The sequence below is a fragment of the Chelonia mydas genome, chromosome 4, assembly GCF_015237465.2.
Source record: "Chelonia mydas isolate rCheMyd1 chromosome 4, rCheMyd1.pri.v2, whole genome shotgun sequence".
Taxonomy (NCBI): Eukaryota; Metazoa; Chordata; order Testudines; family Cheloniidae; genus Chelonia; species Chelonia mydas.
Window position 1 is genome coordinate 104,024,966 of NC_057852.1, and position 13,432 is coordinate 104,038,397.

Sequence of the window (13,432 nt, forward strand, 5' to 3'; positions counted from 1 at the left end):
CTTCTACTCCCATTGAAGCTGAAGGGAATTAAGAGCACTCAGCACAGGATTAGCCCCAAGATGATTAAAGAGGAAAAAGTGAAATAAATCCTTAAGAATATCAAGGAATTTTGCTACAAGGACCAGAGACAGCTGTCAAAACTGGATTTACTTCAACAAGATCAAAATTTGTGACTGATTATTGAATATTTTTTGAGTTTAGGGATGGAGAAAATGAAAGGGTGTGAATTACGTAAACTAAACTGTAGAAGAAAATTAAGTCGAAAACAAAGACAACATAACTAAGGCCAGTTTTATTTTATTTTGCAACTGGATAGACTTCTTAAATACTGCTTACTTCTCAAATACAGTAACACATGAATAAAATGGGACATGTTAGAGTAACTTTCTATCCCTAGGAGTAATAGAGGAATAGAAGAATTAATTTAGAGTAGTAACATATCTCTACAACCCAGCAACAGTAGACTGTACTTTTATAGAACATAAGAACGCCCATACTGGGTCAGATCAAAGGTTCATCTAGCCCAATATCCTGTCTTCTGACACTGGCCAATGCCAGCTGCTCCAGAGGGAATGAACAGAACAGGTAACCATCAAGTGATCCATCCCCTGTCACCCATTCCCAGCTTCTGCCAAACAGAGGCTAGGGACATCATCCCTGCCCAACCTGGCTAATAGCCATTGATGGGCCTATCCTCTATGAACATATCTAGTACTTTTTTAGAGTTAGGGATTAGCTTTCTATTTGGGATCAATAATGTATTGTTTGAGTTAATTGCCTAGTAATTTCTAGAAAATTGTGTGGCAGAATCTTTCAGATGGATCTGAGTATAATAGAACTTTGTAGACCTTATGTGGTGATAATGAAATGACTGAAAATTGAATAACCAATGAGAAATTGTGAACTCAGGTTCTTAACAAATCCTATGTAATAAATTTCCTTACATCCTTTTTGTGGTCTTGAGCACATTTAGATGTTGTGATGCAATAAGAAAAAATATAAAAATGGCTAAAAATGGCTAAAAATTCCCTTTGCCTCCTGCCTTGGGTGTTCATTACAAAGCCATAAAATATTTTAAAGCACCTCTTTACCCAGTGGTTTCCCTTTCCTAATACTGAAACAATTGTGGAACAAATCCATAATTTTAAAGGCATCTTCCTCTTATACTAAACCAGGAGAATTCAAAATACACGTACAATGGCATAATATCCCATAGAGTATGGTAAGGAGAGCACTTACATTAGACCTTGAAGACACATATTCTAATCAGATTTTGTCCAGGTTTTTCTGAAAAAAAAGTTTATGCTAAATAGAACATCAGAATGTTGAGACCACAGATTATTTCATCCCTGTTCAGCACAATCTTTGATGATAGTATCCATTTAGTGTCCCAATTTCTCCTTTGTATGAAATGCTTTGCATGTATCAAGGAGACATAGCTCCCTATCAGTAATACTTATAAAGTCTCCATACTTCAGCTAATAGTAATGGATAGCAAAGCTTGAGTTTTAAGTATCTTCTAATGTAGATGTTTGGTTATGGGCTTAACTGATGGATAGCTCTTTCAGAAAGTAGCCAGGGTGCAAATGGAGTGTGGGCTTGGACATATAATGTTAAACTTTCAAATGTGAGGCCCACATTTGCCCACCAAAAATGTAGTGGTAATGCTACCTTTGTGGGTGCATTTTCTTGATTTGCATTGAACATCTGGGGTAAATGCCCCATCTCAAACAAGATACATTAGAATTGGAAAAGATATAGAGAAAGGCAAAATTACTGGGATTATGTAATAGCTTCCATTTGAGGAGAAATTAAAAAGACCGTGCCTGTTCAGTTTACAAAAGAGACAAATTATATGGAGAAAGTGAATAGGGAAGTGCTATTTACCACTTCATGTAACATAAGAACTCGGGGTTTCCTTATGAAATTATTAGGCAGCAGGTTTAAAACAAACAAAATAGAATACTTCTCACAATGCATAGTCAACCTATGGAACTTGTTGGCATGGGATGTTGTGAAGACCAAAAGTATAATTGGGTTCAAAAAAGAATTAGACTAGTTAATAGAGGATGGAGCCATGAAAGGCTTTTAGACAGGATAGTCATGCTCCAGGTGTCCCTAGAACTCCAACAACCAAAAACTGGATTAGATGACAGGGAATGGATCACTTGAAATTGCTCTGTTCTGTTCATTCTCTTTGAAGCATCTGGCACTGAGCACTATCTGAGATGGGATACTGGGCTAGTCAAACCATTGGTCTGACCCAGTATGGCTGTTCTTATTTTCTTATTGTGTGCTGAAATATGGGTGTGTGTTAACATACAGTCTCTACTCTCTGTTCTCTAAAATAGTTTCTCCTTGTCACTCAAATTACTATGGTGAATTTATTCATAGAATAGATTTGGGACATACACTGGCTGTACTTTTAAATTTCTATTATTTTGAAATATGTTATTGTTTATTTTATTTTATTGTTGAGTGGTATTTCCTATTTATATAATTGGAAAGTTCACTAGCAATTGAGACTATTTCAAAAGGCAAAAAACATATTAGAAGATACTTACTTTACAAGAGGTGTCAGTCAGGTTTTCAGTCTAATTTGTAAGAGAATATTTGATTTTTCTGGATACAATCCTTCTTTTGAAATCTAGTAGCTGTTATAGTCAATATTACACTCCTGTTTTAGAGGGGTATTTGTAACTGTAGATGTAACTGATTTATTTATGTGTGTGTGCGCCCATATACACATTTTTTTCTTTTAAGAGGCAGGCTTTGAAAGTATTAGGAAAAAGAAAGAGGCAACTCACTGTACTTTTTGTGTAAAGCACACTGTTCAATGACAATAAGAGGTTGGTTCCTGTATATTATTAGAGTCCCACTTCATTAAAACACAGATGAAAAATAGCTCATTTAAATGCCACAGGCACAGAGCCAACAGATTAAAAAGCATTTGTTAAATGACTGAAAAATGGCAAGGGCTCAGAAAACATCAAACATAAACACAAATGTAGAGGATACAATAGCCGAAGAATTTTTAAACATATTTCTCAGCTAATTCAGATGATCAAATAACTGAAATTGAAACAAAGGGTACCCTTTTACGTGTTATTGTTTCCCACTCTGTTTTAGCCAATTGCCTTTTCTCTCCTCCTCCAAATTCCATCAATTCTTCCATCAACTCTTCCAGATACAGTGCTTGGAAGTGATACTTTAATCTCTTACAAATACTTTACTTGTCTCCAAACAAAGCAAATTTACTAATCCCCCATGAGAACTGTACCTATGCCATGTATCAAAGTTCAGTCTTCAGCCATATTTTGCTGTCGCCCATTTCAAAAGTCTGGTTAGAATTTCTCTACTCTGGGTAAAAAATATTTTGTTCAGTCTCTGAGTCTGAAGCACGCCCAGTCCCATATAGTTCAGGAAATAATTTATCAGGACCAAGACACCTACATGAAGTCAGGTAGGCAATAATACAGAGAATTACTTTGATGCCACTTGGCTAATCTTGGTGATGCTGGGATTTGTGAAATAGACACTCATTCACACTGTTGTCACCTCCTCCAATGTTATCAAGAGTCTAATGATATTTGGTGTTTTCCTTAAAGCTCTAACTCCTGAAGTAATTTGGTGTTCGGAAAATCTCAGCTTTCATTTAAACAAGGTAGTTTCTAGTACCATGGTTGTGCAGAAAAGCTGGAAAGTCTGAACCCTAAATGCTCAAAAACAAGAAGGCAAATGAAGAATACACAAAAGCTTTTTTTTAAAGAAATCATTATTTTCAAGCCAATCACATGATTTTTGATGACCTGACTCACGGATTTTGAGCATGAAATTAGTCATTTATGCATCCTATCTGAAAACTAAAGTGTTTCTCAGGAACAAATCATAGCATAGCAGAGTTTTCAAGGATTTGCTTAAAGACAGACTGGTATGGAGAAGAACTCAAAGAGCCAACCCCATATAGGTGGGACTATGGCTAGCAGAAGAAGACTCATGCATTTTTAGCACTTGAGGTTTGCAGCTGCGGATTCATAAGCTCTATATTGTCACTCTCTACCAACTAGTGGCAGATGTTGGGTTTGAAGGTTTGTTTCTTGTTGGAAGAGAAAACAGTAACAGAGTCTGTATTTTTATTATTATTATTAATTATTATTATTATTTTAGTACAGTTTGTTTTAGTTTCACTGTATACACCAGTCCTTCAACATAGGTCTCACAAATGGAAAGAAACCTTCTTTCACGAATCTCAGCCAAAAACACCAATGCCTGATTCCCACAGGCAACTCTGCCCCAACAATTGACTCTAATTAGATTAAGGAAGAGTAAACTCCTTTATTGGCTGCCACAGCTCCCCCAACAGAAACTGAATTGCAAAAAGTAACAATAGAAGCATTTTTCTAAAACCTGAACATGGCTTGCATGCTAATAAATATAACTTGTAAGACTAGGTGATGACATCCACCATAGCAACACACAAACACAGAGTTCCCTTACCAGAATATTGTTCCATATTCTTTAAACTGTATTTTTAAATGACTGACAACTAAACAACGTTGAAAATGACAAAGTATAAACTTATTTTTCAAAAGGAGAAGACTCTAAAGTCACAAAAGGTAAAAAAAAAAATGCAAAGACCACACCATTAATTTCCACATATCCTGATCTGTGACCCACAGGTGAGAAGGGTAAGGCATTTCTGGAGCAACATAACCCATGATGAGGGCTCAGAGAAAAAAACATGGCCAAGCTATTGCTAGTGCTAATACCTCAGTCTTCTGTACAAATTCCCTGAGATTCACACTGATGGTCTATGATATTCCTCAGAAAGTCATGGCTGTGGCTTCTTTGCACTTTTCTGGCAGCATTCAAAAAAAAAAAACCCTTAAAGCCCTTTTAATTGGACTAGCTGAAGACTTGGGGCATGCTGGGGACATGGGTGAAGCAACTCTGCAAAACATTTTTCCCGTCTGCTGGAACAGTTCCTTGGGGCAGTTGATAGCCAGGCACAGGTCTGAACATCTCTGAGGCAGCTCTAAGTTCTGCCAGGGACCAAACCACAGCTGGCCCCCCTACATCTGGGAACATAGGGGTGATTTAAAACCACCTCGCCTCCATCCACCTCCTGTCAGATCCTATGAAGAGCATAGCTCAGCTGGACTTCTGCGCAAAAAGAGTTTTCTGAGTAACATATCTTCCCGCACTGTGGAGGTGATCACCTGAGGCTTTACAGGACCAAACCTGTAAACCAAAGTGGAGATATGGTTGCAGGGAAGGATGAGCAAAGAACCAAAATGAGAGTCAAATGACAAATAATAGCACAATATCTTTAAATCATTTGTTAAATGATATTTTGGAGTTAATGCAATTGTCTGTAGCCTCAGTTTTGTATTTTCATATAAGAAGTTGATCTACAAATGTGAGAGATCACTGCATTTCAACTGTCAGAAAGTAAAACTGTGACTAGATTTAGCTGGGGCACTCTTCATTCAGGGACTCATTTCAATGGAGTTTATTTCAATAGATTTCTTCCATGCCTGTGTATCCATGAAGACCTCATGAATGCCTCTCCCATGTGAAATGTTTCAGTAAAAAGAGATCAGTGGAGTTATACAGCCATAGCTATGCATATGAAAAGAATGAAAATAGAGGGAATACTTTCAAACTTTATATTAAATTTCCATTTAAAGTTAGTTAACAAATGATTCTTGACCTATGATCCTGTCATACTTCTTTAATAACACTATAGGGGTATAATATGAATAGCTTGAAACATGTGGGCAAAGAGGAGAATGCAAATAATTGGGTTATAAGGCTTTGACATGATTTATTTATGTGAGGCCCAGTGTGATATGCTCATGCTAAGGAACTATTTTTAGTAAATCAAACAAAGCTAAGGGCTTAACCCTAGGTTACGAATTATATCTTATCATTCTGTGTGGCAAACAAGTAACCACAGAAGGACAGGTACACCACAAGCTTGCAAAAGTCATCTTGAAATAGAGGAACAGGTTGGGGGCTTCTGCAATATTATAAGTAGGCTGAGACATCATTGTCATATACGATTTATTAAGAAATTGATTGACATAAATGGTTAAGTCCCTGATTGGAAATATAATTATGGACACCTAGAATGCCACCTATAGATAATGAGCAGGTACAAATGTTATTATGTTCATAAATCATGGGCAAATATGGTTATGAATCTGAGTAGTTGCATAAGGAAGAGGTATAAAAGATCTAGCCTATTTCCCTAAAATTTGGGTGCTTTGGGCTCCTGAAATGGTATGAACTGATTTGTGGCATTCTCAGGTGCTCTACTGACTGTTATTTCTATCTTTGTTTTCCATTTTGAGGTATGAGCATATTATATTAATGCTCTGATGAACAATTATGCAGTTTATTGCTCTGTGAACATAAGAAATAAGAACAAGAGTACTTGTGGCACCTTAGAGACTAACACATTTATTAGAGCATAAGCTTTTGTGAGCTAAAGCCCACTTCATCAGATGCATAGAATGGAACATATAGTAAGAAGATATATATATTGTGACAGGGTTGGACCAGATAGATGGCTATAGGAGAGTATTTTTTTTAAGCAAAAGATGTTTTTATTTGCATAACACACTTACAAAGTAAAAACAGCAGCATATGCAATGTGTAACAGAGCAACCAGTCACAATTGTTTTCTCATTAGCTTCAGGGGAGGGAAGTGTTCAAACTTGCCTGGGCCCAGAGTGGGGCGCTTCCTCGAGTCTCGTGGTCTTCCACCCCCCTGAGTTACCTGGCGCCAAGCCCGAGTGTCACCAATAATTCCCTCCTCTGAAAGCACCCAACAAGAGGGGCAGACTGTGGGGTGGACAATCCGGGGCGGGGGGGAACGTGCACCCACGTGTGAAAGGACCCCTCTAGGGTGGTGGTGTCCGCAGCAGCAATGGCTGGGGCTGGGGTCCCTTACTCTCTCCCCCAATCAAAGGGTCAGACAAAGGGACCCGGACGGGGACACTGACCAGAGAACCTCGGACAGCGCCCACCGCTCCTCAAAAGCATCAAGGGAGTTGGTGGACGCTGCCCAGAGGAACTCCGCCCGGATACGTGAATGGATGGAGGATCAGAAAACGGCCCCATAGTCACAGGAAACTCCATCGGCCAACCTCCTCTCTCTGGTTTTATAGATGGCCATTTTAGCCAGGGCCAGGAGGAGGTTAACTAGGAGAGATCCCGTGACTTTGTGAGGCCACGGATGGGGAGTGCACAAATAAAAAGGTGAGGGGAAAAATACAACCAAAAACGTAATAAAAGATTTGTGAGGAGCTGGAACAGGGGCTGCAGCCTGGCGCACTCTACATATACATGTGCCAGGGTTTCCCTCACACCACAAAAGGAACAAGTATGTGGGATGGGGTTGAACCGCGCCAAGTACGTGCCCGTGCTCACAGCTCCGTGAAGGAGCCACCAACTGATGTCTCCGATGGGCCTCGGAACCAAGGTGGAATATAGGCTGGCCCACCGGGGCTGCTCACCCTCCAAAGCTGGCAGAAAGTCTTGCCACTTTGTGTCGGGGTGGGACACTAGGTTGAGGGCGTGAAGGGTGTGGAGCGCGAGCGTGTATAGATGTTTCCTTGGCACGGTTTGGAAGCGTACCGGCTGCAGTTCATGCAACCGGCTCACAGTGAAGGGGTGGGGGGAGGGTCGATTGGATCTGCGGGGCAGGGGTCCAATTAAAAAGTCCGGTGGGCCTGGGGTAGAGGGTGGGCGGGGCATGTCCTCAAACAGGACCCGGGCGAGGTAAGCTCTAGCAGCGGGCGGCAAAGCGGCCTTCACCTCCTGAAGTACGTGCCGGGGGGTACGAGGTCTGGAGAGCCCCATGCGCCGGGTGAGCGTCAGGGGATCCAGCCAGTCTCCCCGGTCGTAGTACAGGAGGTCTCAGACTCTCGTGACTTCTGCCAGGATCAAGCTCTGGTGCACCGAGTGGGACTCCGCCACCTGCACACGGAGCTGGGGGTTGTGTAGCAGGGGCTCCACGAGGAGATCTACCTCCTCGGTGGCCGCCACGGACCTGGTCATTAAAAACAGTTTCCAAGTCCGGAGGAGGTCCTGGTAGAAGACAGGCAGCCCAGAGAGGTCTCACGGAAGACCTCCCGGATGGAGATAAAAGCGCTGCTGGTCATATCGGAGCCCTCGGATGCGGCGCAGGATGGCGTGCGCCAGTGTGCTCCACGCTGAACTGCCTGCACCATAAAGGAACCTCTGTAGGGCCCGGAGGTGGAAGACATGGACCTGAGTGTGTAGACACTTCAGGCCCTGTCCTTCTTCCTTCAGGGGTAGATGAAGAACCCCTACAGGGGCCCAGTGTGTTCCTGACCAAAAGAACCCCAGAATCGATGTCCGGAGGTTGGTCAGGAAACCCGGGGCCGGGACCAGGGTGTTGAGCCGGTACCAGAGCATAGACAGGACTAGTTGATCAAGCACCAGCGCTCTCCCTCGGATGGAGAGACATCGGAGTAGTCCCGTCCATTTCCGGAGCCGCTCTATCACCCCGCCCTCTAAATTTTCCCAGTTCTCTGGCGGAGAGGGATGCGTGGCAGAAAGGTAAACGCCGAGGTAGAGCAGCGGACTTGCGCTCCACCGGATGGTCTGAAGCGCGGGTGGGAGGTCTCCTACCGCCAAGCCAGAGCTCTTGACCCAGTTGACCCGGGAGGAGGAGGTTGCCGAATAGATGGCCTGGCAAGCCTCCACCCGCGCCAAGTCGCCGGGGTCCTGGATCACAAGGAGCACATCATCAGCGTACGCCGACAGGACCAGCCGCAGCTCCGGCTCCTGCAGCACCAACCCTGTCAACCTCCTGCAGAGGAGACAGAGGAAGGGCTCGATCACCAGAGCATACAGCTGGCCCAAGAGGGGGAACCCCTGCCGTACTCCTCGCCTGAAGCTGACCGGTTCGCTCAAGGTCCAGTTGAGCTTAACCAGACACTCTGCGGAAGCGTACAGCACCCGGAGAAAACCCACAAACTGGGGTCCGAAGCCAAACGCCTGCAGAGTGCTCAGGAGGTACCCGTGGTCCACCCTATCGAACGCCTTCTCCTGATCTAGGGACAGGAGGGCGAACGACAGACCGTCTCTACGCCTGAGTTCCAGAAGGTCCCGAACCAGAAATAGGTTATCAAAGATACTGCGGTCCGGGACAGTGTAGGTCTGGCCCTGGTGGATCACATCCGCCAGCACAGACCCTAGCCGCAAAGAGATTGCTTTCGCTACGATTCTGTAGTCCGTGCTGAGGAGCGAGATGGGACGCCAATTTCGTAAATCGTGGAGGTCCCCCTTCTTTGGCAATAAGGCGAGCACAGCTCTCCTGCACGAAAGAGGGAGGACCCTGCTCTGCAGAGACTCAGCCCAGACGATGAATAGGTCTGGGCCGAGGACATCCCAAAACACGCGGTAGAACTCCACGGTCAGCCCGTCCATGCCTGGAGACTTATTGGTGGGCATACGACGGAGGGCTTCTGAGAACTCAGCCAGAGTGACAGGCAACTGTAGCCGGTCTCGGTCGCTCGCGCTGACCGTAGGGAGCTCCTCCGAAAGCACTCTGCAAGCACTAGGGTCGGTCGGATCCAGGGAGAAAAGACTTGCGTAGAAGGCTTGGGCCCTCCCGCACATCTCCGCCGGTTCCGTGAGGGGGGTGCCGTCTTCTGCCAGGAGGCAGGTGATGTGTTTCTTGGCCCCCCTCATTTTCTCCAGGGCATAGAAGAAGCGGGAGCCACGATCCATCTCCCGAAGGAGGCAGATGCAGGATCGAACAAAAGCGCCCCAGGCCCGATGGTCCTCGAGGGTCCGGAGCTCCTCCCACTTCTCCCGGCATGCTCCGCAGAGGAGCAGGTCTTCGGAGCTGGCGGCCAGACACCTCTCCATCTCTAAGACCTCCAGTTCCAACTGCTCTATCGCCGCATTTCTCCATCGGCTGGTGCCCCGGGTGTAGTCGTGGCAGAAAAGCCGGGCGCGCACCTTCCCCATGTTCCACCATCACCGTGCCGAGGGAAAGGCACACCGCTGCCCTAGCCAGGCCAGCCACAATTCCCAGAAGGACATCACAAAGCCCTCATCCTCCAACAGGCTGTTGTTAAAATGCCAATAGGCCGGCCCTGGCCTCTCCGCACAGAGGGAGGCTGTCATGGTGGCTAGGTGATGGTCAGAAAATGGGGCCAGCCGAATGCTGGAGGAGTGGGCTCATGAGAGATGAAAGCGTGATAGACAAATGTGGTCCAACCAGGAGTGGCTCGACAGATGGGCTTGCACCCGGACAAAGGTGAACGTGGAACTGTCATCTGGGTGGTGGTCACGCCAGGTGTCCACTAGGGAGTGATGTTCAGCTATCTCCCGGAGGGTGTCCGCGGTGGCCGGGCACTGCTCGGTCCATGAGCGGTCTTGCTCCTCGAGGGTGGTATTAAAATCCCCTTCCAGGACCAGGCACTCTTGAGAATCTAAGGTGCCGAGGAAGGCGGACGCCTGCTGATAGAATTGCAGCTGCTCGGGGCATAGACGTTAATGAGGTTAACCACGAGCCCCTCTATACAGACCTGGAGATGCAGCAGGCGAACCTGCATGGCCTCGGTGACCCCTAGCACCTCGGGCTGTAGGTCGGGGGAGAACAGGGTCGCCACTCCAGCCTCCCGAATCGTGGAATGGCTAAAGTAGACCCTGTCCCCCCACTCCAGCCGCCAACTATCTTCGGCGGTTGGATCCATATGGGTCTCCTGCAGGAAAATCACAGAGTACCCTCTCTCCCGAAGGAAGGAGAGCACCTGCGACCTGCGGAGAGCCATCCTACAACCCCGGGTGTTCAACGTTGCGATGGTGAGAGGTGCCATGGGGAGGGCCAGGGGGGATCCTCACTGGCAGGGATGCTCACATCCCCCAGCGGGCCACGCAACAGTCCTTGACCCATCCCGTAGGTGAGTAATTGGCTTCCTCAAGGGTCTCAGCGGGGAGGGTCTCCCGTGGAGGGGAGACACTATCTTCCGGTGCTACCACATCTTTCCCGGCTGACACCGGTGGATGGGATGCACTCGTGGGCAAAGCAGAAGGTTCGGCATCGGTGTCCCCCTTCCTGGTCTTCGGGGGGTTCTCCGCTTTGGGTAAATGAGGCGGAGCTTGAGCCTTCCGCTTGCCTCACTTCCTCTGGACTAGGGCCAGCCCTCCATGGCATCATCTGGGGGCTGGTTAGCAGGGGTCGTATCAGGGGGTAAAGGCGATGGCTCAGGGGCTTGGGAGGGGGGATGGTGGGGCAGCATAAGGGAGGGAGGATTCTCCCTGGGGCAGGCTCTCTCCTATGCCTGGTGGTATCTCTGCCACACCCTCCTCCATAGGCCCCACCCGATTGTCAGCAACGAGGGTGGGGCTCTCCCACTCGTCTGGGCGTTGTAGGGGAGGTGCCCCTTGGGCCTGAGGGGGAGAAGTGGTGGTCCGAATAGGAGCGGGGGTAGGTTCGGGTATCGGACGGCTAGGGGCGTCAGCAATGACGGGGCCGATGTCCTGCCAGGTCTCGGGGATCCCAGGTGCCCCTCCTTGCCGGGCTAAGGGGCAGTCCCTCCAGACATGCCCTGATGCCCGGCAGAGGTAGCACCGGGCTTCCCCCATGGAGAAATACACCCGGTAATGGGCCCCCTGATGTGGGACTAGGAAAGACCCCTAGAGCACCTCTCCGTCACGTGCCGCCGACAGCAGTAGAAGCTGCACTTGCCGGCGGAAGGAAAAGATGTGACGGAGGGTGTGGTCCTTGCAGCCCAATGGGAGAGGGCTGATGACAGAAACAGGTTTCCCCAGGGTGGAAAGGGCGGGTAACAGGGCAGCATTGGGGAGAAAAGGAGGGACAGAGGTCAGGACCAGGCAGACGCCCAGGTCCTCTAGCGGCTCTAGGGGGACAAACACCCCCGCCCCAACCACCAGGCCCCTCTCCACTGCTTCCTGGGCGGCAGCCTCCAATGCTAAGAAGAAAATGACCTTCCCGTACATTTTGGAGGCCGCCACAATGGCCGAGGGCCCCACCACCCTCGCCAACGCCCACACGTAGTTCTCCATGTGGGGCGAGGCGGGCACCAGGAGGCATCGGACTCCGTGCTTCCTTGTCATGGTGGGAAAGGGGCTCCGGCCGCTATTGATGGTGGCGGAGGCGGTGGGCGGGAGAGATAACGAGGCGGCAGGCGGGGGGGCTGCCGCTGCCCAGGCATACATCCTGGGGGCTGAGGGAGGGACATCTGCAGAGCTGGTGGAGGGGGCAGCGGGGGAGGACGCCGTGGTCGGTGGCGGGGCCGCAGCAGTGGGGATGGCCCCTGCCACAGAGGGCCTGGTGGTTTTAGCGGGAGCCTTCCCCTTCTTCTTGCCCTGGCCTTTCCCGCCGGCTGGGGGGGCTTCCCTAGAGTCTGGGGAGGCGATGGACATGGCAGCGGTGGAGGTCACCCTGGTGCCCTCCATTGCCGATGCCTCAGCAGGGGCGGTGGCAGGTGATTGACAGGAGTTGGGGTCAGGTAGAAAGGGACAAGCTGTGGGGTGCACATGAACCACTGTACGCTTGTCCAGAGAGTCCTGTTTGGTTGGCTGGTGCTTCTGGCCCAAGCGGTGGAATCAGGGCGAGCAGCTAAGTCCAGAGGCAGATGTTAGACAGCCAGCAAAGATGGTGGAGGAGGCAGTTGTGAAGATGGTAGCGTGGGGGTTGGGAGGACACAGATGGATCGGGGGGCAGCTCCGTGGCACACCCCCTGTGTCCCTACATACACAGTTAAGACACAGTCAAGGCCTCCCCCCACACGAGAGCACAGTTCGAAAGTTACTCAATCTTAGGCCCCCTCCATGGCGACTTGTAGATTCTCTGGGCGGTGTTCCTCTGGTAGACGGCTTTTTCTCTGTCTGTTCTGGGTTGCAGCTGCAAACATTCCAGGGATGCGGGAGCAGATGATAAGAAATTCTCTCAGCTGGAGATGGGTCCGCAGACAAACAGCAAGCGGCTGGGTCTGGGGGCGGGGTCCTTCCACACCCCCCTCCGCGGAGCGGGTCAGCAGGCCCCACCTCTCTCAGGGTGGGGGTTTCAGCTGGAGTGGCATCAGCATCCGAGGGCGGGCGGGCGGGGGCTAACAGCCAGCCGGCAGCCAGCCAGCACTCTAGCAACAGCAGAGAAAGAAAAAAAAACAACAAAAAGAAAAGAAAGGGGGAGAGCGTCTGGCCCGGTCCGGGGGGGGGGGGGGAGCCGAAAGCAGGGGCAAAAAGCAAGGAAAGCCCAGGCCAGAGGGTAGCAGTAGGAGAGCAGGCTAAGTAGGTCCCTTTTCCCTGGGTAAGGTAACAAGGAAGGTTTTTTGTTTTTTGTTTTTTTTTTTATGATCGCACTGTTAAACTTTATTAGCAACTAGGGGCTTGTCTACATGGGGACACTGTGACAGGGTC